Source organism: Corvus cornix, chromosome 3 (assembly GCF_000738735.6).
Source record: "Corvus cornix cornix isolate S_Up_H32 chromosome 3, ASM73873v5, whole genome shotgun sequence".
Taxonomy (NCBI): domain Eukaryota; kingdom Metazoa; phylum Chordata; class Aves; order Passeriformes; family Corvidae; genus Corvus; species Corvus cornix.
The window spans coordinates 4,555,074-4,582,723 of record NC_047056.1 but is presented as its reverse complement, the minus strand read 5'-3'; the positions used below and the strand labels follow the sequence as shown (position 1 = coordinate 4,582,723).

General features: G+C 44.7%; 1 long non-coding RNA gene across 4 annotated transcripts in view; it reads left to right on the top strand.

The window, feature by feature from the left end:
- Nucleotides 1-27,650, top strand: part of LOC109145106 — a 158,174-nt gene that overhangs the window by 46,987 nt on the left and 83,537 nt on the right. For 3 of the 4 annotated variants that reach the window (XR_005604142.1, XR_005604143.1, XR_005604141.1), the window contains exon 3: nucleotides 21,207-21,287. The exons of the other annotated variant lie outside the window; for it this stretch is intronic. This is a non-coding gene — a long non-coding RNA (uncharacterized LOC109145106). The remainder of the gene's footprint in view (nucleotides 1-21,206; nucleotides 21,288-27,650) is intronic. 4 annotated transcript variants of the gene reach the window in all.

The following is a 27,650-nucleotide window of genomic DNA, read 5'->3' as shown; positions in this document are numbered from 1 at the left end:
GAGCTTCTTCCTCGCACTGCAACCACGTTTCACTGTTAGGAGACTAAAGTTTCCTTTCCCTTCCTCCTCTTTTCATTCCAGGACACAGCTATGCTTTTAACTGATTGCTTGAAAAGGATTGCATGTCACCCTGAGGTGACATTTCTGGCTCAGAGCTAAAAGAGCCATCAGCTGTTACATATGCACAGCACTTCAGGGGCTTCCATAGATCTGCTCATGTTTGGATATTTGTGTCTAGAGGACTAGACTGTCTCATGACAATTCTCCAAAGGGATGCAGTAGGAAGGGCACTCCTGAGGAGCTCATAGTCCCTGCACACCAGGTGGACCCCAGCACAGTCATGTTGCTTAAAATGAGGTGGAATGGGTAGCGTGAAAGTCTGTGACAGCGGGAACTTGGAGAAAAATTTTCTGTCCTTGCGTCTGACAATGTGACTGCATCCTTTTCTTTCAAAAATCTCAGCCTGTGCAATAGCTGCGAAGGATAAAAGGGTATCTGTGGCCTTCCAGCTTAGACTTAAGTTTCTCTGGGCAGCACTTAACAGCATCTAAACCTGTGAGAGCTTACTTCAGCTTCTGGGTGGTAAAACAGCACAAACGTGATTTCCTGAAGGGGATCCGAGTGGCTTATGGGGAATCGTGTGTGGAGGGACTGGAGGAACTCCAGTGTTCTGCTGAATTGGGATTACCACTCTTTTCTCCCACCCCTTTTTGCCACACCACTGCAAATCTAGGTAGTAAAAATAATTGCGATGACCGAGGTCATGTCTAGGGCAGAAATGCTTTACAAAGCCCTCCTTGCCTGAACAGAGCTACCCAAGGAAAGCTGTGTTTTGTATCCACACACTGTGGACCCCCTTGGTCACCCAGCCCAAAGCCCATCAGAGTGACCGATGTGCCACGGCCACAGCTGCCCTCCCTGCCCAGAGCAGGGGTTTGGGAGCACAGCTGTGCCAGTGGCAGCCCAGGTCCCTCACATTCGGGTCAACTGTATGATCACTGTGAGAAACAAATCCTTTCAGTAGCTTGAAAAAAATCTTAGGTAACTCGTTCATTTTTTCAAGAGCTGCTATGACACAAATGCTTCTTTTAACCGTGGGGAATAAAGGAGGTAACCATATCTGCTTGCATTTGAAAGACATAGACACCATGGACTTAAAATTGCATGCACTCATGTTTAGCGTCATTATCTTCTCTCATTTTATCTTTTTTTCCATGAGAGCTCACCCCACAGTGCCTTTCCACTGCCAGATCCGTAGCATTTACGTTAGAGCACTTTAACAAGACAGGACTATGTGTCAGGATCTACAGCTTGGATTGCAGTGACAGCTCTGGATGGATTGTGCTCTCCTATCTCCTTTTGTGATCCTGTGTGGAAAAGGGTTATATATATATAATGCATGGCATGAATCAGCTATGACTTTCTCAGCCAGGCTTCTGGTTTTTTCACACCTGAGGACAAGGGCCAGGATGTTTGGCTCTGCAGAGCATCCCAGAGCATTTAGAAACTCATCTCACTTGGATTTCAGGGAAGGAGGAGCCCCATTGTTTTGGAAGGACTTGCCTGTGAACGTGCTCCAGAAGGTTTCTGCATGTGGGCATGTGGAGAAGCTGATACTTGTCAGAGAGCAAGAATAAGCCACCTTTATTGCTGTTTATCTCAGATTCCCTTTTTAGAGGATGGATTATGGCATAAAATAGGGTGGTATTACTGCTGGTTGTTAAAACAAGAAGGGAGGGGAGAGCTGTTGCTCTTTTGGGGAGCAAGATAAGTTTGTTCCTAGTGATGGCAACAAATCAAGCAGACTTTCCTATGCTCACTCTACTCACACTCTTTTCCATGACCGTAAAGCAAAAAGAGCTTTTTACATGCAAAAAGGCAAGGGACAAAGTAAAAGTTTTGCCAGCTGTCATTTTTCACTTGATTCCCTTATTTTCAACATCACTGTGTAAAGCCCGGCTAGATAAGCCTGTCATAAACAAGCCTGTGTTTGCATATGTGAAGGCATATATGCACTAGTCGTATACTGATCCTCAGGGGCTTTGCTAAAGTGTGGAAGGTTTACCACCAGATATCTTGCTTTTGGAAGAAGGAGTGGGTATACAAACTTGAATGTGCTCCCAGTCCCAAAGACCCATTCCTTGTGTAAAGGGCTAAGAGGATAAGAGGGGGATGGAGTTTGGGGGCCAGTGCTGTATGACCTCATAGTTTGGGAATCGACACAGACACCAAATGAAACTTTTCTCCCTAATCAGGTTGGAAATTGATGTTGAGATAACAGCAGTTTCCAGGGTCTGGTTAGTATTTTAAGCCTCTCAAAAGCGAAATTCAGTCCTCATGTCTGCCTTTGCAACCCACTGCATCTTGCAGAGTAAATGAAATGAATCTGAGAACAAAATTTTACCTCACTATTAGTCAGTCCTTTAACTTAGCAGCAAAGCCCATGAAAACAAAAGTGAAACTTTGGATATTTTTCAAATTTGAATCCTTTTCCATTATTATTCTTTTGCTCATTATCATTGATGAGCTTATTAGTGCAGTTTGAGGGAGGAAACCTGACTCTGCAGTTTGAGGTTGCGTTCATTTCTTTGCAGTGCCCGTGGGGATATGGGCTGTGTGGCACAGTCAGGGATGCAGTTGGTCAGGAGCTGCCTCTGGCAGCAGCCAAGAGAAACTATTTTGGGGGAGGTAAGTGTGCAATAGGCACATAAAAACTCATCCCCAAAGCAGTAAAATGTAGATTCTGTGCCCTGAAAATTGAAAGGCTTTATGCATTCAGAAGCTTTTGTTTACTCACCACTTGTAGTTATTATATTTCTATAATATTACCATTTGTAGCTATTGTGTTTATTATTTTCCTATAGATAGGTGTGGGGTTTTATTACTCTTTTCACTGGATTCATGATGGCAATGTAATCGTAGGGTGAAGAATGGCACTATTTAGATTTCTGTTCCATTGAAAAGTATTCCCCTCAAGTTGTAAGCTCATTGTTCATGCTATGCACAAAAAAAAAGGATAAATAGTTGTTCCAGCCTATTTTCTGAGCACTGCTCCTTATTTTATATGCTTACGTTATCTCCTCATACTCATCTCTCATTCATATCATCTCTACCTAGAAAGTTACAGGCATTTGACACTGCTGGTGCATAAAAAGCAGTTCAGTCCTCTTGGAGTAGATGCAGGATGCATTCCAGGATCTCTTTTTTTTCTTCCTCCTGAAATAGGTTATGGTGATATAAAGCAACTAAATGTTTTTAGGAGTTAAGCTTTAAGGTGTGAATCAGTTTTAAGAGAAATTACGCCAGACCTTTTTACATTTTCTTGATGTTATCTTCATCAGCTATAGAATTAGGAAGCCTCCTCCTAACCAACAGGAATATCTCTTTCAGCTTCCAGAACAGCAGGACAATGCTGTCACTTAGGCTGCAAAAGAGAGAAAGACCTGAATCTCAGACCAAGCTTGGGAAAAATGGTATAAATGAATTTGGGTTTGTTTTCAAGTTTAGAAATTTATTATTTTTAGTAAAACTGTGAGCCCAAGCACAAACTAAAGTTAGATTTAATTGTGCCCATAAACAATACATATGCCCTTATGTGTATGCATGTGTTGCACATATACGTGTGCCTCCAAATGAGCCTGGTTTTGAAAGTTTTTTAAAGACTTTCCACCTGGAGAAAGCAGCAAAATGAATCTAAAAGGTGTATAAAAGCAGCAATCACTAGTAAGCACTATCACTGATGAACATGCTTCTTCATAAGCTCTGCAGTGTCCATAGCTCAGAGGAGCTACTAATGAACCTTATCTTTGTGTGAGATAATGGTTAGGACCAAAAAGGGGAGGCAGAGGGGAATTTGACCACCCACAGAACAAATACCATTATCAAAGTGCAACTTATGCCCCAAAGCAAACTTACTCGCTGGAGTGACATTTCTTCTTGGCATTTCATCATCTTTGCTAGGTGAGGATCTTGGAGGAGGAGGGGAAGGAGAGAGGGAGGGAGAGAGGGGGAGAAAAATAGCCCAGCTGACATTTGAAGCAAGTAAATAACCTCTGCAGAGAGGCAGCTTGAGTGGTGTTTCCACTCCTAACGTGTAATTCCCATGCCACTGGACGTGGGTCGTGTGGACGCGGTGTGGAGGGGGGAGAGCAGGGCACTGTCCCTGTCCCCGTCCCCAGGGTGGGCTGGAGGCCGGAAATCGGAGATCAGCCTTGTCAGGTCATATCTCATCAATAGCAAGGAACTGCAGGAACAGGGATTTCATTCCCACTGAAGGTGCCATTGCTTCCTGTACGCCTTGGAACATGAAATCAGCTCAATTGAGCGAAAAAAGGCAACAGATCCTTGCACTGCAAAAGGCCGGGATTGGTTCACCTGTGACTATTTGGAGAAGTCAGTGCTGAGCAGCGCTCGCTGCTTCAGGGGCAAAAGAAATGAACACTTCAATCTCTCTTGGAGGTCCTGTATGATTATGAGAGCAGTTGGTTTTCCTGTGTATGTTCAAAAGGAACATCTGCTTGTTTGTACCAGCCTAGGAATCCACCTCTATCTTACAGCATCTCTCGAAAGGATACATGCTCTTATGAAGCAAAACATTGAAGTTGTGATCAGTTACCCATAACAGCGCAAAAGATGGAGATAAAACAAAGTATGGTCCCTCAAGGCACTGCAGAGAGTACCTCACTTCTGTCTCAGAGATGGATAACCAGGAATAGCCCTGTCATCTCCCCATGAGACCCAGTCAGTTCCCAGATCCATTTGGCATGGGGCTTTCCTGCCTTGGCTGCCATGAAGCTGCACAAAAACAGTAGCCAACATGTAGAAAACATAATGTCATTCTTCTGTGCTAGCAGATAAGAAGGAAAATGAGGCTTAAGCTCTCAAAACACCATCAAAACAAATGTGAAATTAGGGTTATGCACAAGATTACTTGGAGGTATGTTTTGTCTTAAACATATGAGTATTAATTGTATGAGCAGCAATTAGGCTCAGCACAGGTGAATCTGAGGATATTCTTCAGGAATTGTGCCTGGTGTGTGTACAATAGAGGCACCACTCACATTATTTCTGCTAAAATAGTGCCCTGTGAGCTGCAGCTTCACAGAAAGAGTGGCAGTGATGCTACACTGAAGAAAGAAAAGCAGGAATATATTGGTCCAAAAAAGAAAGTGGACTGGGAATTGCTGTTTTGTGTGCTTTGTATCACATCTGGCTTCTGCCTCCCATTCCTCCGTGCTGCTTGTGGCCATGAAGTTGCTTCCTACTCCCTTATTAGAGATTTTCCTAAGATGTGAATATCAAATCAAACTGAAATTTCTAGGCCCTCTTGTTGCCTTTGAATTGCAGAGCTCTGCCCTTCCTCAGTTGCTTACCCTGTTCTGTTAGTGTTAAAGGGCTGCAGCAGTGTATTAGTGGCATGAAATGCCGTTCTTTACCCTCCTAAGTCTGTCTGGACCTCAGCGATGTGCTGCCATGGCAGTCAGCTCCTGGGCTCCAGGGGTTAACAATAATTCAAACCAAAATGTATTCCATATCCTAGAGCTCTCCCCCTGGGCCACGGCATGCCCTGTGGTCTGTGGAATGTCATGAGCTATGGCACAATGTCTTGGGAATTTGCTCACCAGTGGGGCTCACTGAAATGCTCATCCTAGAAGTTTGCTGCAAACCAAGTCCCCTCCATGGATTCATGCAGTCATCATGAATCATTCTTTACTTGAGCAAATGTTTGTGATATTCAAAGGTCAGGAATTATCTTCCCCATCTTGTTTAAAGTCCTGTTCGCTGGCAGTTTTAGAGCTGCTCAAACTAACCTTTAGTAGAAAATAGGTCTAAAAAGTGGTAGCTTTCAGTGTTTGTTTTCTCTTTCTATGAAGCAAAAATATGCTTATAAAATATTTTCAAGCTTTGCTAAACATTCGTACAATTCTAGTTGTTTTCCATTCATTCTTTCACACATTATGTTTGTTGTCCAAAGTAGTGGTCAAATTGTTTCCCCCGGGGAATATGTTGATCCACATGACTTTGAGAGAAGTAAAGATCACTCTTCATCCCAATGCAAAAATCTCACTTTTCTCAAATAAAACAACAAACACCACTAGTGTGTGGAAATACTCAAGAACTGAGCATACCAATCAATGTAGAAAATGTTTTTGATGAGGAAATAATAATCATGAAAAATTTGCTAAGGAAGGTACTATCAACAAAGACTTTATCCTCCTGAGAATTTTTTTTTTAAACATTGAATGAGTTCTCACTTCATTTGTTATGTCTGATAGATACTTTACATCCTCCACTATCCCAGTAGCTGCAAGTGTATTATAGCTTCAGAAAAAATACACTTTCACCAGACAGCTTTCAAATTAATCTTTGACTGTGAGGAAATTTGGCTTGTTGCATTTCTGCAATTCTTCCCCCTTGAAAGGCAGCAATGAGGATATAATGAAACCCTCTTCGTCTCTCTAATTAACTATCTTGTGACCAAACAAGAGAGGGGCAGGAGTGGAAATACCCAGCCCAGTTAGGTAATTGCTGATAATCACAAAGCTGCTTGAAAAACTGCAGGCTGAGGGCTCCGTTCCTGTGCGGCCGCCCGGGGCTGCCGGGCCCGGTTATCTCCTCCGCATTCTGCAGCGGGGCCAGGGGAACCACCACCCTGCGTGCAGCAACACGGCCCCGGGGCACAGATCCAGGCATCCGGGCGGGGAAAAGCCTCCGGGGAAGAGCCGTGGGAGCTCAGGAACGCCGGGACACGCTCGTGTTGCCCGCTCCGTGCTGACCACCCATGGGGCTGCCAAGGGGATGGGGAGCTCAGCTGCAACTTTGCAGGCAGCCGTGTGGTTCCAAATGATCCCGAGTGCAGGAATTTGAATGACTGGGGATCTCTGTCACAGAGATCTATAGCGCTGCCCAAGTGCTTTCCAAAGAAAGGAGGCTGTGTTTGAGGGTGTTTGCAGCCCATGGTGTTGCAGTGGGACACTTGGCTCTCCAGGATGGTGGGACAAGGAGAGGGTTGGAATTCATGGCTTGCGGCCAGCAGTGACCAGGAACCAGATAAAGAGACAGACAGCAGTGCCCACTACTCATCATTAGAGTGAAGCAGCAAACAAGTGTCAGTATCTTAAGGGACTCGTTAAAAGAATGTCTCACTGAAGAAATGGCTGAGGACATTTGACATCAAAATAATTCGTAGTTTTGTCCAAACATTTTAAATCTTCAGGCTGAGGACAGTATGCTCACGTAAGGTGGGAGTAACTCCGTAGGAGTTATGTACAGACATTCTGTAAACAAACACAGAAAATTACTCTAGATCTGTATCTTCCTTTTCATATGCATCTTCCCTTTTTCCATAACTCCATTAACAGTCACATTAGGAGGAATCGAAGTGGTCCAGAACAACTCTGCAGTGCCCTTAAACATCTTTGGGAATCCCGAAGCAGAGCTGCTAAACCACACAGAGCTGAAAGGCTGGTGCCTTGTCAGCCGTGTCGTTCTTTGAGATGAGCAGGTGAACCTTAAGAAAGTCAACCCCTTCCCCATCATTTCCGAGCATTTCTGAGGAGCCTGTGGCATGGAATGAGATACCACGGATCCCAGTGAAGGAAGGAAAAACATTGTCCTCTCCGGAGTGGTGTTGTAGTGGGGATGGGGAGGCAGCTCTAATCTTCTGCATAAATCAGTGTGGTCGTTAAGCAGATCACTCTCACCGTGTTAGTCTGTTAAATACCTTTAGTCGAGGACAGAAACAACAGTGCTTGATGCTGGTGAAGATGAGAAAATACCAAAAGTAATAGTGAGGGGGGCTTTTTGTTTTCCAGCATAAATCGTTTTCATCGCACAATTGACTCAGAGTCACTTCATGGACTCCTTTATCTGCAGAATTCCTTTAAAGTTTAACAGTGCAGAACTAATTTTGATGACTCAGTAGCTTGAAAATTGTTTTTTTAAGTGCCGAAAAGGTATTTTCCCTGTGGATTTTCTAGCGCTGAGGCAACGTTCTGAATGTTTTGACTGCTACTTTGTCTGACAATGTAAACAGACAGGAATAATTTAATGATTAACTCGTTATCCTTGATGCATGCCTTGATGTCTCATCTTGTTATTAACAGTTTGCCCATGTTTTGAAATATATATAATGCGAAGCAGAGCTAATTTTGCTCTGGAATGCTCTTTAACACCATTCCACAACTTTTTCCACCCACTGTCTGAGCTTGGTCAGCAAAGACACTCTCTATTAACATCCCAGCAACTCACCCTGGCACTTTCAGTTGTATAAAATGAAACCCACTAATAAGAAACTTCATCAAAGAGCTTGAATGTGTGCATAAGTCCATCCTTATTCAACCTACTACTATTTGAGCATATGCTTAACTTTACTATGCACTTGCAATCTTGCCGAAAGCAGCCAGACTCAGTTTTGCTGGTTGGGTCTTTGAAACACCTCCTAGCACCACATCCTGCTTCTGTCACCTTTAATAGTTACCTGCCTGTCATTGCCACTTCCTCACACGTTCCTCCTCAAAAAGCCTTTTGCAGAAGATAAAAGATCTTGGAAAAATCACGTTTGTCTTTGAGCACAGGGAGCGCTGCCTTGTTTTCCGTACAAACTGGAAAGTCAAAAACTTACAGAATGTTTTTGCCATCAGAGAGAATTTTTAATGCATTTTCACCCAGACTTTCAGTGTGATGATGATATTGTTACGTGCTGCTATTTTTCTCTTCACATGTCACATTTATGGGATGGTGTGTGCACTGCCTGTGAAGCATTGAACCCATTTTAAAGAAACATTAATTCATCACATTAGCAACCAAACAGCAGCACTAATAGAGCCTACACTGTGAGTGACCCCGCAGGGCAGGAAAATCCTAAGAATTTCTTTTCCAGGTCCTTGGAAAAACATTTTAAAAATGCATCCTCTACTAGTATTATATGAACTGATGCACCTGAAAGCAATCAGGTTGTGAAAAATGGAAACTCTGGCATTAAAATGAGTAGTAAAATAATCATAAAACCTGAAATAGGCAAAGTCCTAACACACATCTCCATTCCCAGCAGATGGTGGTGTCAGCAATCCCTGGTTCTGACATCAGCTCTCTCACTTCACATGAATTCAGACTGGTGAAGCAAATAATGGTAGCACAGTTAATGGCACATTTCCTCCAGAAGCCACTAATAAAAAAATGCTTCCCCTGACATTTCCATTCTACACCAACCAACCTCACAACTGTTACAGTAAGTCAGGGAAGCAAAATGAAAAGCAATGACTCAGCTTGATTTAATTCCTACCTGGCAACTGCCAGGCAATGGCCATTTAAAAATATTCAAAAGGTAGAAAGATAAATGCCACTGAAATATTGAGAATGTGCAGCATCTTCTCTCAAACACCTTGTGGTATCAGTATCTGTTGCCAAAGCAGCACCTGCTCTTACGTTGTAATATTTCCACTTAGTGCTGCTCTTATGCTGTTAGGATTTCCCCTTTACTTTGATTTTCTTATAACAGATCGGTAAAAATGTGTCTTTTGTACATCTGCTAAATACCTTAATGGAGAGGAATAGGCTCTGCAGTTCTTTGCTGTGTGCAGACAGTAGCACTGCACCTTGTGGGTGGGACAGGGATCTGACAGAGGGAAACCCAGGGAGAGTGCAGAATTCATTATTTTTAATTTTCCCTTGCTGGGATTTTGGAAAACTCTCAAAGTAAACGAGAAAATGAAACAGGCAGTGCCAGCCCCTCCATCCACAGGTATTGCCTGTAATTGAGGTGAATGCATGAATATGAATATGCATCTATTTCTGTTTGCCAAGTTTGCCCCAGCACCCTTGATTGGGAAGCAGGAGTCTTGTGTTCCAAAAGCATGACAGATTTCCACATCTGCTGCAGAAACGTGGAATCACTAAAGCTCTCTTGATTTAAGATGAAACATGAAGTCTCGGCTACCTTTTGGCAAGAAACCGTCAGAGACCTGGTACCTTTGAGAGGACTTTAAAGGCATTTCAGCTTTGTGGGTAGTTTAAAGGAATGTAAACTGTGCAGGAACTGTGGAAAACCACATTCAGTGCATCTCCTTCAGACACAAGCTGTCTTCTCCGGTGTTAGGCTATAAGTAGAGTCTCATCTCTCTTGCCTGGCTTGGGAAGTGCCCTGCTCTGCTTGGGAGAGGGATCTGGGCCGGGCAGGGGAGCTGAGGTGCTGAAAGTGAGCCGGTGCCAGCTGAAATCCGCCTGAAGCGCTCCTCTCTCCGCAGGTGGGAAGATGGTCTGTCACAGACAAAGCCAGATGAAAATGCATCTGGGGTAGCTCAGTGTTTGTTCTGCATTAGCTTCTGGCACGGCCTCTACTGTATTTATCCTTCCGCCCACCTACCTTCCACAGAATGGGGATGTACTCAGTCACTGATCTTATCAGCGCCACACTTTGATCCAGCTGGGATGTTAGGGCCTTCGGGAATTCCCCACGTTTGATAATTCCTGAGAGTTACTTTTAAGAAAATACCAGCTGAAGGATGGGGAGGGATTCTTCAAATTCCAGCAGCTGAGTGAATGGTGGAATTTATCAGGCGTCCGAGCCAGATTTCCTTGGAAAGAACACATTTATTTTCAAGTGACACATTTTCATTGTATTCAGCAAGCAGTATCACCTAAGGCCAGAGAAAGCCAGTGGAACAGGACATTACTTGGATTTTTAATAAGCGCTGGAGCTGGCCCTGATAAAAACATTGTGAGATATATCCAAACTATGAATAGCTGAGGGCTGGTTTTATCCTGAACAGTAATTCATTACCCCTTCATGTTTAGCTTTCGAAATACCACCTCGAGAGAAACTTGACCCCAAGGAAATCTATTTCAGGAATGTGTGTGGCCCCCACCCCAGCAGGCTGGGACTGTCTTACCACCTTTATTGGTTTTTTCTCACCACCCCCCTGCGAGGTAGAGCCCAGCCATTACCCCGACTTTACCAAGAGCAAATGGAAAAATATTCATGCATCTCACGCCCATTAATACCCAAATTGTGGCAGTTAAGTGACTTTCCCAAGGCTGAGGAGGAAGTTTGTGGCAGAGCAGGGTACCTAGTGCTCTCTGTGCCTGCCTGAACACAGGAGTAATTTTCTACTGGCAGGGTGCGGCTTCCCACCCCCCAGTAGTACCCAGGTTACGGGGCTGTCAGAAGGTGTGTGTTTGTTTGTTTTTCCATGGGGAGCATCAGGAGAAAATATCCATCATCTCCTGAGACCAGAGGCATTCCTGAGTGAAAGTGTGGGCGGCTGCCATCTCCCACTGCGGATCTGGGGAGGTGTTTGCTGTGGGTTGCTCTGAGGCTGTGTCCAGCTGGGCCCATGGCAGGTTGGGGCTTGCAGATATGGAGGATCTTGCTGTGGCTTTGTCTGGCTCTTTGTGGGGCAAAAAACAGGGGGGAAATCAGCTGTACGGCTGCTTGTAGCTGGTGTGTTGATTTTGCTTGATAGACAAGCTCCAGATGAACTAATTCAGAAGATTTGAGATCCAAGAGGATTGTTGGGAAATCTGTTCTGACCTCGCAGAAAACACAGGGCTTTCTGCCTTGTAATTCCTGGGGTAAATCTCTGGTGCCAGGGTGGATTTGAATTGGTGTCCCCACATCTGCCTTCATACTCCTGGCTGCTTTGTGGATTTTTCCTATGTCCTAGAATGTGGGTACTGGATATGAGGGTAGGAAAGCTTGATTTATTCTGATAAAAGCAATGTGCTATTGGGAAATAATTGCAAGAGTTGATTAAATACCACACACAAGGGAAAAAATTTAAAAAGAAGCAAATGCTGTGAATTTTTAAGGGCTCTTTTTAATGTCTCTCTTACCATTGTTGCTGGAGGAGATTTTTAGTGCTGGTCTAAAGGCTTTCCTGAGAGTCAGTGCTTTTTTTATGGAAGATAACTGCATTCAATATATTGAAAACATTTATTCTGTCATGCGTGGCAAACAAATTAGGAGTAGGAGACCCAGCAGAGGGAAAGAAGAGCAAGTTGTGGTAAAGTGGGATGGGGGGATAGGTGTGCACGAGTCACTTGGTGGTCCCAGCCAGACCAGAGGGCAATAACTGGAATATTTGCCTTTGGGTGCTTTGGTCATATTCACCATCAGCTCCTGCCTCACCTAGGGAATATGTCTGAGAAACTCCTTCTTCCCAGCAGGGAGCAAACACCCATAGTCCTGGTGATTAGCAAAGAGCAAACAGAACCATTTCCCTGTGTCTGTGCCCATGCAATTTCAGCATTACCTGTTTATAATTGCTTGAGAAATGTTTTACAAGCACCTGCATCAGGTGGAACATCTTTATTGTGGGAGACTTTCCTGAGGAGACTTCATAGGCTGCTGATCACTGGCCCTGCTTTAAAGCCCACTGGAGTCCATGGGAGGGATGCACCTTTCCCATGACTCCAGCAGCCTTTTGTTCATGGCCGCTATGTGAAAATGTTGTCCAGCACCCTGGAGTTGGCTCCTCCAAGGTGTGTTTTGTGTGTGCGCTGGGCCAGACGCTCCCAGCCCCCCACCATGTGTGGGGAATGGTCTGTGGGACACTCAGGAGCAGCCACATCCAAGAGAACAATGGGTGACGTGGGCACGAGAGGGTGAACCCACACACTCAAATGCTGTAGTCCCTTCCAAACGTGTGAGGCACTGCAAAGTCCCAGAGCTCCATGGATGGGCAGTACCAGCCACCCTGCCAGGAGCTGGTGGCTCAGGTGCCCACATTTTCTTGGCTTCCTGTCCTTGCTCAAGACTCCGAACCACCGACAGATACCAGGTCAGCCTCTGGTATAGTAGAAGAGGGATTTTTCCACTGGCGTATTTCACTATGGAGCTTTGGTCCTGCTGCAGCTGGAATCAAGGGGGGTTGGAAGAGTAGCGCATCCCTAGGAACGTGGTGTGGATGTGGAGAGTATGAGCCATTGCATGATTTTTCACTGTCTTGGAAACAAGGAAAGCATTCGGGATATTCCCTGAAGAACTAAGGCACAGTCCAAAGCTGAGGTGACACTCACCTGGTGTAAATCAGCAAGGACCTGCTGGTGTGGATAGCGCCCATATCAAACATGCCAGCATTTTTTTTGCAAATACCGCAAAACTCCTTTCCCCAACTGGAATTACTCACGCTAAGAAAATGTGTGATGTCCCAAGGACTGACTCATTTGGCATCCAGAGCTTCTAGCCCAGTATCTCTCCTGCCAGGACTTCTACATTATCAGTTCCATTCATTCCTCCCGGAGGCTGATGGGGTGCGATAAAGCAGATGGCCAAAGTCCCAAACAAAGGTCAGGCAGGACAATTAATGACAAGCCGACAGCCCCACAAAGGCCATGGGCCTGGGATAATGCTGGCTCTGGAGAGCTGCTGACAATAACATAAAGCTGCTCCCCTCACAATGGGGAGATAAGATACAAGGCTGTAATAGGAAAGCAATCATCACAAAATGCCATCAATTATAGAAAAGCTGCACCAGCGGGGGACTGGTTCAATATTGGCTCTGTTGATGCCTTGACATCCCTTGGCTGCACTTTCTGCGTGGCTTCTCACGGCGTGCCTGGTTGGGCACTGCAGCAGCTGAGGCTCCCTCACCCCAGTTCTTTCATCAGTTTTTGGCTCGGGAAATTACACCGAATAATATGCTTATTCAGGGTTTTATATCTGGGCACCTATTTTATTACCTTTTATAATGCCTACAGGGTCGGATCAGCTTGCAGCAGAACAAAGCTAATTACACCTTTCATTACCTAAATATAGCATAATGACAGAGTTTCATTCAAGTGTGGCATTGAGCTGAGAAACCTCATGGCAGGCCGGGACAATGACAGAGGCTATTGAGCTCCACCTGAATTGCTGCTGGTGCAGCGAGAGTGGGGCAGGGTTAATGGACAGGTCATTCCCTAAATTACAGTATCAGATGGAAACTCGCAAGGGTGAACACTGCTCCCATCAGCCACTGTATCTACCAGAGTCAGGAGCCTCCAGAGCCAGTGTTAACCTCTTGCCTTCCTCTTGTTACCTGTGTAAGTGTGTATTCATAAAGTGTGTGTTGGTAGTTGTGAGACCTGAGAACAAACCCACCTGCTGAGGTGTAAGAAGTGCAGCAGTGCTATGCTGAACCCTTTAGTTTTGGATAATCTTATCAGGGAGGCAGGATGGTTGGTGGCCACTTCTAGCACGGTTGGCAGTGTCTGTTTCTGGCATCTGCTCCCAATCTGTTATGGTCCTCTTGAAACTTAGTTCAAAGCTCCTACTCCTGACATGTAGCATTGCAGGAAGGTCTGTGACTGAACGCCCTGCTGCCACCTGCATGTTGACCCCAGTGACATGGCAGGGTTTTCCTTTGACTTTGGTTGGAAGTCACTTCTACATCTCCACTATCCCTTAATGCAAACTGAGAGGTGATTTGCTTTTAGCTTATTCCTTTACATGTCTTTTAATAAGAAGCTTCCCTAGATTTTAATAAAGGGATGGTGAGAGCAAAGGCTGGTAAAAGCAGTGTTCATAAAAGTTAGTATCAGAAACTATTTAATTTCTGCCAAAGCAAGCAAATCACAGAAAGTTTCTACTTTCCTTGGAGTGTTTCTGTGTTTCATCAAAACCAGAAAATGAGACATTTTAATTTGCAGATTTGTTCAGGAGTTGAAGAATATTCATTCCAGTTTTCTTAGGTTCTTACTGAGTACTTGTGTTGCGGTTAATGTGGATTTTTTCCTTATCTTTTTGGCTGAAAAAAAATATTTCTATCACAAGTCATCCTATCCCTCCCTAGTTTCTCCCTGAATGGTGAAAGGCATTGCTGGGCTGTAATTCCACTGTAGCAGTACTGCCTACATGAAAAATTATTAGGGCCAAAAACCTGCAACAGGAGACAAATGAGATTGTCTTAAGCCTTGGATGAATTTCCAGCTACCAAGAAGAGACACATGATCGCCAGTACTTTGAAGGCTGAGGTTGATACTGGTTTCATTTCTGAGTGCAGCAGAGATGTAGTTTATTTTCTTTTGACAGACTGATAGTTTTTTGACAAATTTCTTAGTCTCTGGTTTTCTTTACACTGGTTGAAGTCATCAGTTCCCTTTTCCTGTCTTTCCCATGTACTCACACTTCTCTTTACCAGGAGTTTTATGGGTTGGGAGATCCTCGAGTCAAAGGAGAGCTTGACATGCTAAAATAGGTGCTCTTCATCCACCTTTTCCCTTCACAAAGGTACTGGTGAGGTACTTGAAGAGTCACAAGTAGAGGTTGAACTTTCAGAAATGTCCTTTGGTCCAGAATATCCTTCCAAAAGATGGAATATAAAGTTTTCAGTGGCCACCAGATTATTTATTAATATTGATGTAATGCCACCTTTAGTGTCCATCAGAATAGACAGAACATGACTGTCCCTTATGTTGAGATTTTGGCTCTTGTGCGAGCTACATCTTCTTAGGCCTTCTTGGCACTTCTTTGTTCTTTCTCCTCTCCAAATTCCTCCTTGTTACTCAAGTTGCCCCTTTGCTTAGGGCTGGACACAAAGCAGCTCTGAGGCCAGTGCAAAAAAGGCCCTTGGCTCTGTGGTGGAAGCACCAGGGCCACAGATGAAAGACTTCCAAGGTTTGGAGGAGCCGAGTGCTTTGAACAAGGTCGTAGGGAAGGTGTCTGGTGGGATAAAAACTGGACACAGTTTTCCAGAGCTGTGGATTAGCAGCCCAGCAGCTGCTCCCGTCTGCAGGAGATGCCAGGGCCGTATCTCTGACCTTATCCAGCTCAAAGTGTTGCACAATCTGTGTGCTGCCAGCCCAGTCCACATCTGGATGCAGCTCCTCCCTGTCCATAGCACTGCAGCCTCCACCCTCCCCGAGCTGTTTGTGAGGCCCTGGGAAGGATCCAGCTCGACAAAAGTGGAGGTTTATCTCCTCTGGTGACTGCTCTCTACAAACCAGCATTGTCTCACATTCACTCACCTCAGTGCTTCCTGAGGGCAGCAAAGAAGAGTCTTACGCACATCCTTACAAGTGAACTTTGAAAGAGCTTCAGAGACCCTTGAATTGTTAATTACCAGGCACTTGGGCATTTTTGTTCTGGAATAACAAACTGGGAGAGTCCTGCTCACCCCTGCTGCACATCCGTGAAGCTCCGCAGGCTCAAGCCCTGTGCCCCTGTGAGCAGAGCAGGCATCCTCCACCCTCCAGCCGGGCTTCCTGGGATGCTGCTCTCTCTGGGTCCCCTCCCGGTCCCTCTGGCTCTCACCCTCGCCTGCTCCAGGGGCCACAGAGTGCCCTGTCTCCATTTCAAACCGGGACCGAGTTTGCACTGGCTCTCGTGAAAGCCTGGCTGGATCAGGGCATGTTGGTGGGGTTGGCAGGTTTTCACAGTCACTCTCTGGGCTTCAGATCAGCCAGGGAAATCCCAGCGGTTCTGAAAACACACATATGCTCTCTTCTTGCCCCTTTCTTTCCTCCTTTTTTTCTTTCCTTGGTCTGCAAAACCCTCCCAGCCTCCTTTTTCATTTCCCTTTCTGCTTTCGCCTTTATGTCTCCCCGCTGTTGTGGTTACATCCTCTGGTGATAACGGGAGTGACCCCATGGGGTGACCCTGGAAGATTATTACATTAGCTGTAAATTTTGAGCCCGGGCCAACCAATCCAGTAGGGATTGCAACTCCCATCCTGTAAGTGCAGGAGGATTAACGCTCGCAAACATAAGTCCCTTAAAGCACTCCACAGACACCAGCGACCATTCCTTTCTCTGCAAATCTTTGTATTTCTGCCTTTAAGACCAGTTGGGGAATAGAGCTTTGCTATTCCTGTTGAGGTGGTGAAGGGGAGGAAAAAGACAGCATTCATGACAGTCGGGGCAGAGCTGCATTAAATAAAGCCTCCATCTTTCATTCTTAAGCTCAGCTCCAGGTCCTTGATGAAGACAGATTTTTCAATTAGACAGGCAATGTTTGTTCTAATATTTTATATATGAACAGCTCAGCTGACATCTTACCCAGATTTATGAAGGAAATCGAATACAAATGGGAGGTTTAATATAAATTTATTATTCAAATTTATCACATATTTCCGCAAATAAAAATTATGGTCGCCTCAAAGAACTCATTTTTTTCCGAAAGAAAGAAAGAAGTTGATGAAGTTTCTTTCCACCCGCTGAATAACAATATTGTACGTTAAGAAAGATCTGTCATAATATAAATTATAACACACATGGAATACATTTCCCATTGAAGACAATATTTCTTTCTTATACAAATGTTGCACTCCTTCGTTGAACTGAAAGGAAGTTCAGGAAGGTTGGCAAAACAAAGTCCCCCATTTTTAACACTATACAGAACAAAGTGTATTCTGCTGCCAATTACCCTTAACTGAAAATGACTGCAGCTTCTGGGAGACACAGCCAAGGGTCAGGGGGTGCAACTGCTCCCCAAAGGAACAGAAATGTCAGGCGACATTCACACTCCAGCTATTTAAAGAAAGGATGAAGAGAATTTAAGGGAATAAAAGGCCCTGCAACATCCATTTTAGCCATGGGGAAATTACTGCAATTAATGCTAGGCCATTTATAGCCCACAATTCCATACTTTTCAGAGGGCATATCTAATTTAGGAAGGGATTAATACACCACAAGTTTTCATCTGCAGTCAGGCTGAGAAGGAAATGTGGGAAAACATGGTTTTTTGCTAAATGAGAACGAAGTACTAGACTGAAAGATTTATATATTTTGGTTTCTGTAAACCAAATTTTTGCTTCCTTATTCAGTTGTGGCATTGCCGTGGTTTAGCTGCAATTCCAGCCTCCTATTTTTCATTTAATTTTTTCCTGTTTACCCGCTTTTTTGGACTGGAAAACAGTATGAGATGTGAAAGGTGATCAAAACACATCAGAATACCTCCAATGTCTCTCCATTTTCAAGTAGCAGAAAAATAAAAGAGGTCCTAGTAATAATGTCAAAACCGTTTGTGTGTTCAGTGTTTGGGAAACCTAAAGAAAATAGAGAATCTCCAAGAATGTGTTTTGACTGTCGGCGTGTTTCACTGGATTTCTGTTATTTGTTGAATTCTGTTCTAATACTCTCAGTTATAAGTGTGAATTTACAAGTTGTTCAGGTACTCCCATGAGAAATTGTGACGTTATTTGGTGTCCCAATAAACCAAACCCCAAGCAGATGCATACAAAGACAAGAAGTCCTATATTGATGCATATATGAATTAATGTGTATTAATGAGTATGTAAATCAATGGCAGAGACTGGAGGGATATCCAAAGCATGGGGGTGACCAACCCTTCATGATTTCAATGGGATATGGCATCCCTTCAGGAAGGAGAGGGTTTGTCTCACCTAAATTTATCCACCTACAGAGGCTGATGCTCAGAGCCACATGGGAACCAGCCCCCTGGTGCTCCCTGGGGCAAAAAAATGGGCTCTGAGCCCAGAGCTCACCCTGAAATGGGACAAATGAATCAGCCCCTAAAAAAAGCATCTCTAGTTGGCCATGAAGTGGGGTTAGAAGGTGAGCCCAGCTGCAGAGGTCTGGCCTGGGGGATGTGGCTCCCGTCTGATTTTCCTATCTCTAATTAGCTGTATCAGCAGACACTTAAATGAATTAGCAGGCCCAAAGTTCCTGTCCCAAAGAGTCCAGATTTTAGGTCCAAGTGAGTGTTTTGCTCTTTGCTGTTTTAGCTGTGCCCCCTTCAGTAACACTACGGGGGAAAGCCCATTCCAAGTCCCTAAGTCACATACTTGGATATTCCCTGCTCAGTGCTGCTAAGGCTGAGGGCCACCTTTCCTCACTGGGCAGAGGGAGATTTCCAGAAGACACCTAAGATCCTTCCCAGCACCAGGTCTTAAAGCTTTTTAAGCCAGTTCATTTCAGGATTGAGGTCTCCTCATTCAGTTGGAGAAAACACTCTCAGGTCCCTGTTGATCCTGGTACTAACTCCTACTGAGAGTAACAAAAGCACTGTTTGAGGAGCTTTTGAAAATCATATTTACCTTCAACTTAACCACTGTAGTTGGTCAAACACCTTTAAAAACACCACCTGAAATACTGGGCAGCATAGAGCTGAGCTGTGCTTAAATACCTGTAAACCCCAGAGTGTGCTTAACTTAGAAGCACAGGACTATTCCCAGGGCAGATTTAGTGGCTCTAAATTAATTTCTACTGACTATGCCACATTTTATCATATATTTTTTTGTACAGGAACCACTTCTAATGTCAGTTGCAGCTGTAAATCAGAGGAAGCTGTTGCTAAATCAATACGCTGAGGTGTGACATGCAATGTGTGGCTGCAAAGCCAGACCTTCTGCCCTGAGATAACAACGTAGGAACAGCAGTGAGGGGATTAGGGATCTCTGAGCTGTTTGCTTTCATGCTAAGATGTGCTGTAAGGCAAAGCAGGCAAACAGAATCAGAAAAAACAACAACAGGAAAGCTGACATATGTCTTGCAGAGTCTTTTAGGTGAGTCCTTAGATGTCCGGTTGTTTCTGCTCATGGTGTTGCATGGCCTTGGGGTTACAGGCTTGGCTGGCACAGTCAAAGGCCTCTGTTTATCTCAGACTGGGGACACAGAGAACTCCCTATGAACCAAGGAGGAGAATACTCTGTGAAGAAAAGGTCTGTAACAGCACCCAGGGCATCCAGCTGGCAGGTAGGGTTCCTGGCTTCTCATCCCAATCCCCAAGATTATTTTGCTTGGGTTTCACTTTGTTTTGGTTTGCTTTATGCCAAGATTGTTTATTGTAAAATACAGGAATACTCCTGGGAGAGCTCCCCGCACGCAGCTGAGAGCTCTGACCATGGGACGGTTGTGCAAAGGGCAGGGCATTCCCACCTGTGTCTGTCTGCGGCTGGGATAAAACAAGCTGTGAACCTTGACCCTCCCGAAAGGGCTCTGGGCATGAAGGGGATGGAGGCAGCTCCCCAGCTGCTCTGACTCAGGTGCCTTTGGCACACCAGTGGGGCGGCACTTCACACACATCTCTGCTCAGCACCCTCTGTGCCACAATCTTGGAAGAGCCTATGGACACCATCCTGTCCACCCCCTGCTCTGAGCAGGGACAGTTGGAGCAGGGCCATGTCCACTCAGGGTTTAAATACCTGCACGGATAGAGACTCCATAACCTCTCTGGGCAACCTGCTCCAGTGTCTGGTCACCTGCTGTCACCAGGACTGTATTCCTGGTAATTACTTGGACCTCTTCTATGCTTCCTTTTTAGGGCTCAGTTTTATCAGGCGCTCTGTGTTCATCCATGCAGACTCCTGCTGCCATTGTTTTTCAGATTGTTGGCATGGACAGTTCTTGAGTTTGGAGAAGGTTATCCCTGAAAATCCACCAGCTTTCCTGGACTCCTTTTCTTTCCAGAGCCAGACAAAACCATCACTGCTGAGAGAACAAGACAATTACCTTTCTTGACTAATTTCAATCCCCAAAAAATCAGGGTTGAAGTAGTGTTTTTTAATCTCAGGATCTAGTTTGCTCCTGAAAGATGTGAAAATTAGGAACGCATCAGTCTTCCTTCACTGGGCTGGTGCCTTTGTGCTTTGGTGGCAACTATTTGTTATCCAGACAAATGTAATATTTTCATGTGTTGTATTTGCCAGGCAAGACCAGTGGCTGAGGATGGGCTGCAGGAGCTCCCAGCTCCCATCTCTCTGCAGGGCAGGAGTTGTTTACAGCTCTGGTTTGGCTGCCGGCACAGCCCCGGCTCTCACAGAGCCATATTTTACTAGTGCTGGATGAATGGTCTTCAAAGCTGTGTGACATTCTGTGCTTTGCCAGGCTGCTCATCTGCAGGGTTTTTTGAGTGTCCATAAAATTCATTATCATTGTAGCTCTGCCTAATTAGCCCATAAATGTTCCAGCATAGTCCATAAATTACCCTGGCCTTAAAGGGCTTATCTGGTTGGTGTAATAAGTAGGCCTATACACTGGGTTTTTTCTGTTATAACAGTCAGAGTATTATTTATATGACTGGGACTGAACTATGCCTGAACTGGGAAAGAAGCACTACACTATAAATAAAGAGTATTTTACTGTCCAAAGACTTTAAACCTGGTTCAGGGCATGTTAGCATCTGCCTAAACCATCTCATTTTGCTTATTCTCTGCTCCAAACAAGTAGAGAGTGGACAGACAAAGTATATCCAGAAATACTGATGTACAGTGATCTACTGCACAGATAGTCAGTGTTAGAGGTTCTGAGGGCATTTTGTGTTTTGACAGGTCAGTGGGTGCACAATAACATGTTACAAGATCCCTGGAGCTCAGCAGGAGGTGCTGAATTTTGTTGTGGAGCTACACCAGGTATGTTTTAGCATATACGTATTTTGCCATGTTGTCTAGGTTGATCTGTAAATAATATGGGAGGAAAAGGAGTTTTGTTTCTAAAAATGTGAAGGAAAAAATTATCGGTGTTTTTTAAGCAGTCTGTTCTAAAATTGACATTTGTTAAGTGGTTAAAGTATAAACTCAGGTCAAATACAGAACACAATGGCATTTTTTTTCTTTGAAAATTAGCACTTCCAGCAAATTCTGTTATTTTAATGTTTCGGTACTTTATTGAGAGGTCATTTTTAAGGGCTTTCATTTTTTTATTTGTATGAAAACAGCGTTGGAAAGGGAGTTTTTCTGAGACATTCAAGGCCCCCTCCAAAGCCCAAATCCAGGTGGATGCCTAGAAAAGCACCCAGGGAGGGAGGCAGGTAGGTCTGTGGTGCCCTGGCTCCTTTCTGCTCTCATGAGAAGCACCTGCACACACTACACAAAGAGCCACCCACCCACCCCAGGTCCAGGGCACTCACCTGCACACTAAACAGGCTGGAAGGGAACGCCTTGGCCACCAGCTGTGCTGCTGTGCCTTTAGGACAAATGACCAGGGTTCAACCCAGCAGAACAAATGCCCCAAACGCCGAGATTTGGGGGTTATTCAGCAGCTGATTTCAGAGCAGTTGAGAAATCACCAGGCAAGGCTTGTACCTTGTTAACTGCTCCAGGTGATCCACATTAAGGCAATTAATTGGCCCAGAGCAAGGAGTGCTGGGAGGCTGTGCCCTCACCGACCATTTGCAGCAGTACCCACAGCCATTTCTCCTCTTTGCTCCTGGAGAGGGACTGGAGATCTGCCCTGTCCCAATGCTGGAGTGTGGAGCAGACCCCGGGGCTCAAGGTACAGTGCTGGGGAGGGGGTGCCACCAGCCCTTGTGCCAGGTGTGCTGTGGGTGCCCTTCTGAGGCGCTGTGAAGGATAAAGTGGGGAGACCCAGCCTTGGCATGTGCAGCCTGAGAGTAAGGGGTGCTCCGGTGGCAGATCAGTGGTGTGAAGAGAAGCTTGCCTGGCTGTGTTGATGTCTTCAGAAGGAGCTTTACCTCGGTAGCTGGAAGGGAGTTGGGGGAGGCCTGTATTGAAATATGAGCCCAGTTCTGTGTCTTAAACACAGAAATATTGTCCCATGTTGGAGGAATATTTTTCACTGTACATGCACAAATAATGCAAAGAGATGGATTTTGTGTGAACACAGGTCTGATATCCAAGTTATTTCCCTACCCAGAATGTATTTGTCTTCTGTGGTGAAGACAATTTGATGGGAAATAGTGGGGCTGGGTTTTGCTCTTGTTTCTGCCAGAAGCTCCATTTCTGACCACAGATAAGTTGTTCTCTATCCTGTTTTATTTCTGCATTGATGAATTGCAATCAGTGGTGCTTGCCTGCCTGCCTGGCTGCTTTAGGTGATGAGGGCTTAAGGTCACGTGTTACCTGTGGTTGCTCTGCAGCATCACCCTGGGCCCTGCTCAGGCAAGGCTGGGGAATTGGGGTGTCTGTGCACTCGACACAAATAACAGCAGGTGTCCTCACCACCTGCTGGGAGCTACAACTCTCCCCTTAACTTAGTTTTTAAAGGCTGAAAAAATGTGATTTGTAGTGATGCTCATGTGGAGGTTGTTTTGCTTTTTAAAAACAAAATCAGTTTTGAAAACAGCTCAACTATTGCTTCCTCAAGTGTTTTTCCTCTTTCCCTCCCTCCTCCTGACAAACCCTCAGCTAACCCAAGGGGAATAAGTTTCACGAAGGAAATCTTTTTCTTTCAGCTGATACTCCAAAACATGCATACTTTTGTTGCTGTGTGCACAATTATTTTGCAACTGCGAGCACCATCTCTGCACCCAGGACGACTTGTGGTCATACAAGGCTTTGTGTCATGACATGTCTGAGCCAAAATCTTCAGGGGAAGCTGCATCCAGCCACACACCTGCATTTCCTGTGCTGTGGCTGTGACTGTTTCCTTTATCCCTGTGCTAGGACAGGATGGATATGTGTAGTTTGAGACTTGTGTTGGGGTTTTGTGGGTTGTTTGTTGTTTTTATGAAAAAAAAGCTCAGGAGAAAGATTGACAAACACGGGGTGCTTCTAACAAGCACCACTGCGAAGAATCCACCTCAGGGGTAGAGGGAACTGTGATGTGTTTCTCACCATCGCTTTTCCTGGGTCTAAGAGTGCCAAGTAGTTACTGGTGCAGTTCAACAACCATCCTTTCCTCCAATATTAACTACTCGTAGTTCTGAGGAGCACAAGATCTTTCCAGTGTTCAGGAATAATTTTAACACACTGGAATGTGTTTTCTGGTCATATCTGTTAGCATTCCAGCATCTCCCACCTTGCAAGATGATCTCTGATTCTGCATGTTCTTACCTGTGTGTGTGTGTGTGTGTGTTGGACTAAGGTGACTGTATTATATAAGGTCTTGGGAGTTGTTGATTATAAACATGCAGAACTTTTTTGACTTCAGGCCTCAACACTACAAAAGAAGTTGGGTTTGGAGAAAACCATTTGAGCAATGTAAATTCACCAAGGCAGATTTTACAGGTGGGGCTTTTAATTATTTGTAAACAGAATCAGGCAGCATATCCCTGTTCAAGTATGCACCAAGTAGTGAAGATTCATCTGTGGTTACACAGTCAGTGCTATTTAAATAGCTGTGATTTTTGGTAACTAGAAAGAATTTATTTTCTTGAAGCAAAGTCAGGATTTCTTCAATGAGAGACCAGGTCATGGCTCATTCGAGGCTTGCTGTTGTCTTGTCTAAGAAGTTGGTAGGTGTTAAATTTTCATATTTAGGAATGAGGCAGACTTGCTGGGAATATGTTTAATATTCTCCACTCCAGGGATGTGAACTATGAGATGTATGGTTTGCAGTTTAGATGCTGGATTTTATCCACTTTCTGGCAGTGCTTTTCCTGTTAGAGCTGAACCAAACATTAAATTTTCACTTCAAATACTTGAATAGGATCATAAAGACAAAAGTATTTATTCTGTAGGTGACATGGCCAGCTTCTGAACTGGCTTGACTGGGAGAAGATGATGCTTTTGGTTTACTTTTCTCCTGTATCTTGTGAGCAAACACAAACTCTGTGTTTTCCATCTGCTGCTATCCAGTGGATCCATTTCCCAGAGAACAACTGTCACCTAAAAGTGGTTCTAAGTAGGTGTTTCCCTACATGTCTTCAGCAGTGAGTAGGTGTAGGACTTAGAGAATCTTACTTCCTAGGAAGTGTTTTAGCTTCAAATAAATGGCAAATCAAAACATTAAAGCTAACGTGCTCTGATTGTGGCACCGAAATCACCCTCATTGGCTTCAGCAGGACATGGCTAAACCTGTGTGTTTTTGTCAGAGGATTATGAACTGACTTTAGCACTTTCCCAGTCTTTGGATTCTTGCAAAGACAGTAGCACGGGATTGTTCTGTAACAGTGTGGATGGATTGATTGCCTGGGTTTCATTTCCCTTTGTTTCTCCCTTCAGTATATCTTTGTGCTGAGCATTTCTTCTATCTGTTCTCTTCAGATGCTATTGTGTTGTCAAAAGAGACTTTTGACAATGAGTCACCCAGCCCTTGCAGTGATGAAGTATTTTTGTTTTCAAAAGCCTTCAGCAGTGTCCCTGCTGCTCCCCACCAGGCAGAGTAACACAGGAGTTGCTCTAAATTATCAGATTTCTCTGTCTGCTCCATTTTGGGTGACACATTTATGGAGAGTCCAACCTCCCCACCTCCCCCGGGCTCACCAGCAGCTTGTGAGCCTGCTGGGGAATGGATTGGTGCTCTGGAGTGGTCACTGAACCTTGACAAGTGGCTCCACTCAGACCTGGGAGGCTGGAATGAGATCTGGTACTACTACAGAATGTCTGTTACTCCGGCATTCAAAAATATGATGGGTGAAATCCCGCATCTGCCTGAAGTCAATGGGAATTTTGCCACTGACTTCATCACAGCCAGGATTTCACCCAATTTATTTCCCAGCTTCCCGGTGCACGAGTATGCAAGGTCAGGCTCTCATCAGGGTCCCACCGTGCCACAGTCTGGAAGCCATTTTCCAAGTCTTGTGGAATTGTTCTGTGTTCTCAGTAATGAAATTCAGTGAGAATTCTTGCCTGTGCCTTCATGGGTCAGGAACCAGCTCTCAGCCGATCAGCACAGCTCGCTCTGTGCTCATGGAGGGTGGATTGGGAGGCTGTGGAGGTGTTTACTTCCTGCACAGTGTTTGCTCCGGTGGGGATTTTTTTGGGGTCTTACTTCTAACAGCATCTTTTGGAGCTTGTCCTATGTGGAGAAGAAGAATTTGGCCTTTACCACAACCCTTAACTCTTGCAGGGTGTGTGCATGTGTTAATGCCTTTTTTTCTATAGATACGCTTGATCCGAAAAATGTGGATTCTGGAATTTGGATGCAGCTGTAAGTGAACGATCTGGTTTGGGAGGTGGTGTTGATCCTGCCTGCTCCATGAATAGCCCTTAGCTGCCTTTTTCCTTGCCTCTTGGAGATGTTCATGAGGCCCATTTTTAGGGTCATTGTCCAGGTCTCCCTGTTGATTTCTCTAATAATACTGAAAATGCAGTTTAAAAAATTGTTACTTTGTCCAAGAAACTAGAATCAAACTAAACCAACAAAACCAGGGAAGCTCACTCTGAACTTCTGGGATGAGAGCCAGTTCTCAGCCACATGTTGTAACTGTATTATTTATGTCCTTATTTATTGACTACATTGGCACCTAGAGCTCCCATCTCGGCCTGAGGCCCTGTTGCAGTACATGTGAGAAGCATAGTAAGGGTGAGTCCCTGGCTGTGAAGACCATATGAGACACAACAAACACAAAATCTTCCTATAAATCCCATTTTACATAGCAGGAACTGAGGCTTCTCTCTGGCAAAGTTGCACAAAGAAATGAGGGAGCAGAAGAAACCTGGAGCACCTCAGGTAGAGGCTTTAGAGGCAGTTCCAGCTCCAATAATGCTTCCTTGTGTCTTCTCCTTTCATGAATAAATCTTTCCGTTTTTCCCCTGGATCCTACTCTCCATTGTCAGAAGCAGTGCCACCTCTGGCACTGAGACTGAGAGGATTAAGGGAAGGGCAACGTCCCATTCCACATTTCCCTTGCTTCAGTGGTTGAGGGAAAATGTTAGTATTATATAAAAATAGTTTCTGGAATCAAAGCAAATTTATTTCAGTCAGGCTTCAAATACATTAGAGAAAAAGAAAAGATGGACACCAGTTATTGTGTATTGCAGTTTGGAATGGGATTTCCTATTGCTCAGGTACCTGGCTTTTCTTCTCCCCCTCTCTTTCCCCTGAGGTTTTCAATCCCTTTCAGCTCCAACTGAAGGTATGAACCTGGTTTTTCCCTAATAATGAAACACAATACCAAATTGAAGCTTCTTGAAGGGCTCATGAGAGAAGTGTGCAAGCATCTGGTTGACATTTAATCTAGAAATGTCAGGTCTCAGCATTTCCAACCCAGGCTGACAGCTCCTTGAACACCAAAACGTTCTTATTGAGAAAATATAGGGAAGAGGTGGATCAAAGACCAAATACTAAACTGGAAAAAGGTGTTTGTTTTTTTAAGTAAAAGCAGGTGTAAGCTCCATGTTTGGAAACCTTTGTGTATTCCTGATTGTAATCAGCATTACCATTGAAGGAGGGCAGTTTGCAGTGGAGAAAGCTGGGCTGAGGCTCTCTGTGAAGGTGGAGGTGACCTCCAGCAATCCTTTTGTCATTTGAGTAGGTCAAACCTTGCAGCAGCTGGCCAAAGCTGACTCCAGGGCAGGAGGTCTCCAAATCCTCTCTGCTACATGCAGGCACTTGTCATTGTGGCTGTTCCTGTCCCAGAGGTACCACCTTTGTGTCCCAGAGTACATTTGAGCTCTTAGTTTAGCAAAGGATTTGGGAGGGATGCAGAGCCTGCTTTCCACTGGCTCCCAGGATTGTCTAAGCCCAGCCTAATGGTACATTCCCTCTTCCCAGATCCCAGGACATGATGCTTCCCATGGGCTGGCTCTGGGCTCCTTGAGGCAAATGGCCAGCGCAAGGTTCAGCTCAGCTCTCTTGCTGAGACTGAGGAGATTTAATCATCAAGTCCTGGAAAAGCCCAGGCTTAAATGCACATTTAAATCCCAGTTACATCAATGAAAATGAAATATCTGCCTAGAAAAATGCACCTAGAAACTGCTTTGGAGACCTGGCTTGGACTGAGAAAGTCAGGCTTCAGTTCTGATTGAAAAGTTCAGCAAAAGTTTCTCTGTCCTTTTCTATGGCAGAGATTTTCTCTTCTCAGAAAGCAATATAAAAGTGAGAAACAACCATTTCTAGGAAGGTACTGTTTTTAGCAGAGTTGATGGGGG